The sequence below is a fragment of the Heterocephalus glaber genome, unplaced genomic scaffold (assembly GCF_053883595.1).
Source record: "Heterocephalus glaber isolate CG9 unplaced genomic scaffold, H.glaber_assembly_v1.0 deba00000470, whole genome shotgun sequence".
NCBI lineage: Eukaryota > Metazoa > Chordata > Mammalia > Rodentia > Bathyergidae > Heterocephalus > Heterocephalus glaber.
The window spans coordinates 2,347,427-2,353,426 of record NW_028258145.1 but is presented as its reverse complement, the minus strand read 5'-3'; positions in this window follow the sequence as shown (position 1 = coordinate 2,353,426).

The window sequence follows — 6,000 nt, the reverse complement described above, 5'->3', positions numbered from 1 at the left end:
GACCTTGGGCTTGCGAGGCAGGCACTGGAACCACTGAGCTAAATCCCTGGCCCTTGTTTTATATTTTTGTTGGTGTTGCTTCCAAGCACAGAACTTGCAACAATAAAAACAATAAAAAGACCCTTGATAGAAACAGAAACATGAGGACTATCATCTCAATTTTTCTATGTAAAGGGGAAGGGGGCCAGGGATTTAGCTCAGTGGTTTCTCCTCCTGCCTTGCAAGTGCAAGGACCCGGGTTCGATCCCTGGTACCAATAAAAAAAAAAAGGGGAAGGACTGGGGGCATTAATAGTTATAGTCATTCTTCCATATATCCTGCACAGGATTCTCCACTTTACCATGTACATTTGTTGTTGTTGCTTGTTTGAGACATGGTCTCACTGTGTAGCCCAGGCTGGCCTCGAATTTATGGTGATCCTCCTGCCTCAGCCTCCTGGGTGCTGGGATAACAGGCAGGTGCTACCATGCCTAGCTCAGTTTACCAGGTACTTTAATTTACACGACCTCATTTGAGCCTTACCACAACCTGTGATCACAGATCGGACTGGCATCATTATCTGTATTTAGAGATGAAGAAACTCAGTTTCAGAGACAATGTAAATTGCACTTATTTGGAAAATGAAATGTAAAATAAAGTCTGGAAGATCAACCACATAAACACACATCTCTGAGAAAACAGTAAACCAAGAGCTGCAGAGCTTTCCTGGAGAATGCAGAGTGTAGTGCTATCACCAGTCAATGGGATTTCTAAAATACAGAGCAGTGACTCCTACTGAATTCCCATTCAGTTTAGCTGTCCAGTCTGCACTGATCTAAAATGGGGCTTGGACAAGGAAGTGGATTATCATAAACTTAATTAGGTTGTGATTCCAACTGCAGCTGCCATGCCCAGATATTGTTTCACTGCTGGAGCAAATCAATGCATCCCCTAGAACAAAGTATGCAGATATTGGTCTGATGAATGCTTTTTTCTTGATTGTTTTTAGTAAAGACTATCAAATGTTGTTTGCTTTTGTGAGCTGGTAGGGCTAGCAATACTTATCTTTATCCAGACTTGGAATTATATCAACTCCCCAGTCATCTGTCATAATGTAGTCTGCAGACAGCTGGGTGTGGTGGCACACACCTGTAATCCCAGGACTTGGGAGGCTGATGGAGGAGGCTTGCCATGACCTTGAGGGCAGCCTGGGCTACATAGTGAGAACTTGTCTCAAAACAAAACAAAACAAAAAAAGTCCACAGAGAAATTGTTCTCTACTCCACAGAATGCCACACTGGTCTAATCTAGCCATCATATCATGCTGATTGGAAGTAGCAACTACTCTAGCCACCTCAATAAGGCATCTGTATGCCAAAGCATGGGGAACAAGTCCCATGAAAATTCAGTGAGGTTTCTAGGAGGCCCATGGCTTGGGATGTGCTGAGACATCCCTTTTAAGGTGAAAGGTTAATTGTACATCTGGCCCCTCCTATCATGAAGATAGAGGTATAGGGTCCAGTTGGGTTTGGGTTTGGAGGTCACATGCACTCACTAGATTCTTCTCTGGCTCATTTTCTGAATAACCTAAAAGGCTGTCAGTTTTGAATGGGGCCCAGAACAAAAGAAGGAATTGTCAATAGTTCTGTCTGTCAGGCAGGCTACTCTGCCACTGGGCCCAGGTGCCAGCGGAAGCATCAGTGGTAGACAGGATGGTGTGTGCATCACAGTTCAGACCCTGAGGACTCTCAAGTAGCCGGGTGAGGTGGCGCATGCGTGTAATCCTAGCACTCAGGAGGCTGAGGCAGGAAGATTGCTTGGAATTTAAGGCCAGCCTGAAATATACAGTGATACCCTGTCTGTTAAGGCTTGTATGTAGATGTCTAGAAAACTTCATGTAGTCATGGATGGGGTTTTTCTGAGGTGACTGGGTCTAGAGTGTGTGATGCTAGGATTTTTTTTTTTTTTGTCTTTTCTTTTTTGGTATAGGGAATCATACTTAGGGCCTCACGCTTCTCAGGCAGGCCCTGTGCCATTGAACTACAGCCCCGGCCTTTGTGATGCTAGGATTAAGTGTGTGTGATGCTGGGATTAAGGGAGCCTCACTCTGGGTGTGCTACACACCCTAAGGGCAGGTAATCTGGATGGAATATGAGAGACAGAAAGAGGGCTACTGCTTTGCTGCTTTCTGCCTGCCCTGCTTTGCCTTGAACTGTTTCTCCTCTGCATGCCCCTCTGCTATGCGGCCCTGCCTTGAAGCCAGACAACTATGGACTGAAACCTCTATAAACTGTGAGCTAAAATAAACCTTTTCTCTTTTAACTTTAGGTGTTGGGTGTCTCAGCAATGACAAAAGTAAGACACTGTCTCAAAAAACAAAAAACAAAAACAAAAACAAAAACAAAAACTAAGACTTTGAAGCTATGCCATCTGTAATGAATTCCTACAATTTTGTGTGGCCTCAACATCCACTTGGAATGTTAGACTGACACCGAAAGCCAGGTTTAATCACACTTGATACAGTTTATAGTTTTCATCTCCTAGTTTCCCGCTGCAATTGGTCTAGATGTGTGCTTTATGCAACCACCTCCTGTTGGCCACCTACCTGAGGACAGCCAGATGCAGCCTGACTCATCCTCACCCCGCGGTAGACTTCCTAGGCAGGCCTGCAACCACATCTCAGTCAGTGTCATTCCATGGATCATGTTTGCTTGCTCTAAATCCATCAGCTGGAGCTCTGCTGGGGATAACCCGCTTAGGTCACACCTAGGACCCTGAGAAAGGTCATGGGTCCCTTGTTCTCCCTTGCTCCCCACTGCCTGGCTGAATGTGTGCATCCTGAGCAGCTGCCCCTTCCCATTGGCCCTGCGAGGCGCATTGCCCGATTCTCCCTGGTTTCTGAATAACCAGGGAATTTTGCTATGCTGCTTCCTCAGTGATACACTGACCAGCTCCCCACCCTCAAACTGAACTCTACTCCCAGTCAGGGCCCTTCAGAGGGAAAAAGTGGATGCAGGGCACAAGGGCATCTGCCAATTAGACAAGTTTCTTATAGGAGGGACACTGGGTCACTTAGGGGTTAGGCAGGATAAAGGAGCAGCCTGTGAACGGCACATTGTAAACACCTGTGACCAAATGCCCCAGAACCCTGTCAGGCAGGGCCAGAGTGACAGTTACTCTCCAAAGATCCCAGGGCCACAGGCGAGTGAACAGTTCTCTGTGAACTACAGGGTCCCCACCCCTACCCCCAGCCATGGTGTCATATGGGTGATTTTACTTTCTGTGGTTTGTTATTCCTGGTCATAGTTCAAATATTAAATGAAAATTCCAGGAAGAATAATTCATAAGTAATTTATTGTATTGTTGTAATTTTTTGGTACTGGGGCTCAAACTCAGGACCTTGCGAGGCAGGCACCGGGACCACTGAGCTAAATCCCCACCCCGTTCTATTTTATTGACTGCAGTACTTGGGACAGAACCCAGAGAGCAATGAGCTACATCCCCAGCCCCTTTTATTCTTTATTTTGAGGCAAGTACTAAGTTACCCAGGCTGGCTTCAAACTTGCAATCATCTTGCCTCAGCCTCCTGAGCAGCTGGGGTTACAGGTGTGTGCTATCACTTCTGGCTCTGTTTTATGATTGTTGCTAATCTCTTACTGTGCCTTGTTTATAACTAAACTTTATTACAGATATATGAAGAGTCTATTACAGAGGCTAGTATTATCCATTTTGAGGCATCCATGGTTGGGGGGTCTTAGATACATCCTGTGCAGATAAGGGGAAACTTCTGTATTCGCCCTTCTTTCGTAATTTTGAGGCAGGGTTTCAGTAAATTGCCCAGGCTGGTCTTGGAACCTGCCATCCTCTTGACTGAGCCTCCCCAAAGTGCTGGGATTATAGGTATGAGCCCCCATCCCTGGCTCTGCATAACTTCCAGCATGCCACTAGGCCATGCCCAGCTAAGCTTTATGGCAACCACCCTGCTATTCCACCTCTCCCTCAGCCCGCGTCCGTAGCCTCTGAGAATGTCCTAGGACCAGGTGACCAAAGAAGGAAATTAAACTCAAGCCAGGAAACTGGTACAACCCCACTCACAGTGGTCCTGAGGACAGTGGTCAAAGGAAACCCCACGGGGCAGAGTTCTGCACATTGCATCTGGTGGATCATTTTCTGTGGAAGGAGCAATGGCTGGAAGTGCAGCTCTGCACTAAAGGAGCAGCATTGGAAAGGGTAAAAGACTGGATGATTTCCCCTTAAAACCAGGATCGAGGTAATGGCATCTGCTCTCTCCATTTCTATATAACACTGTATCAGAGGTTCAAGACACTAAAGTAGACAAGAAAAAGGTACAAGTACAGGTCAGAAAGAAGTGAAGCCATCTTTATTGCAGACTACATGATTGTGGATGTAAACCTCTAAGAATCCACAATAAGCTATCAGAACTGAGAAATTAGCAAAATTGCAGGGTACAAAGTCCAATATAAAAAACAATTGCGGGCTGGGGATTTAGCTCAGTGGTTCCGCCACCTGCCTCAAAAGCAGAAGGTCCCAAGTTCAATCCCTGGTACCAAAAACAAAAATGAAAACAACAAAAAAAATTGCATTTAAAATTTTAAAATATTTTCAATAGTGCTAAAAAATCAGAAAAAAATACCTAGGGTAAGTTTAACAAAATATTTGCAAGATATGCACAATGAAAGCTAAAAAACATTAAAAGCGAATAAGTGGAGAGATATACTTTACCATGCTCGTGGGTTGGGAAGAATCTGTATTGTTAGGATGTCAGTTCTTCCCCAGTTAATCTAAAGAGCCAATGCAATCCCAATCCCATCAGGCTCTTTTTCCCCTAAAATTTAGTAAGTCAATTCTAATCTTCATATTGGAAAGACGTGGGCAACAAAGTTTCAAAAAAGGTGCCAAGGCATTTAGCGTGTGTGTGCGTGCGTGTCTGTGTGTAATAACAGTTCAACAAATGGTCTTAGAATACTTGGATATCTATTAGGAAAAAAAATAGAACCCCAATTTTTTTTTTCTTTGGTACGGGATTGAACTCAGGACCTTGCGCTTGTGAGGCAGGTGGGGTGCCACTAAGCTAAATCCCCAGCCCAAGAACTCCAATTCTTATCTTTATTATACACAAAAATGAACTCAAAATGTATCAGTAACTGTGAAAGGAAAAACTATAAAATTTTCAGAGGAAAACATAGATGACCTTTGTGACATTTGAGCAGGCAGACTTCTCAGGACATAAAAAATACAAACCAGGGCCAGGGATTTAGCTCAGTGGTTCTGCCGCCTGCCTCTCAGGTTCAAGGTCCTGAGTTTGATCCCTGGTACCAAAAAAAAAAAATACAAACCATTAAAAGAAGGGTTTAAAGCTGGCAGTTAGCTCAGCTGGTTAGAGCATAGTGCTAGTAATAAAAGAAAAACTGAATACCTGTTTTCTTCAAAAGATACAAGTAGGAAAATAAAAAGGAAGTCTAGAATTAAATAATATTTCCAAAACATGTATCTGACAAAGAGCTTGTATCCAGAATACAGCTCAGTGGAGCTGCACCTGCCTGGCAAGTGCAAGGTCCTGAGTTCAATCCCCAGTACTGGAAATAAATAAATAAATAAAAAGTGAAAACTTGTATCCAGAATGCTATTTGTTATTTATAAAGAGGATCTTGCTATGTAGTCCAGGGTGGCTTTGAACATGTAGTGATCCTCCTGCCTCAGCCTCTCAAGTGATGGGATTACAGGCATGCACTACCATGCCTGGCCAGAATACAATTTAAATAATAAAATGCAATTTAAAATTTTTAAAAAATGGGCAAAATATTTCAAGTTATAAAAAATACATATATGGTCAATAAGCACATGAAAAGATTATTAGCATGACTATTCAACAAATGTAAATTAAAACTACAATGAGATACTGTACCACCACACACTTATGAGAATGGCTAAATTTAAAAAGACTGACAGGGCCAGGCATTTAGCTCAGTGGTGCCACCACCTGCCTTGCAAGGGCCAGAG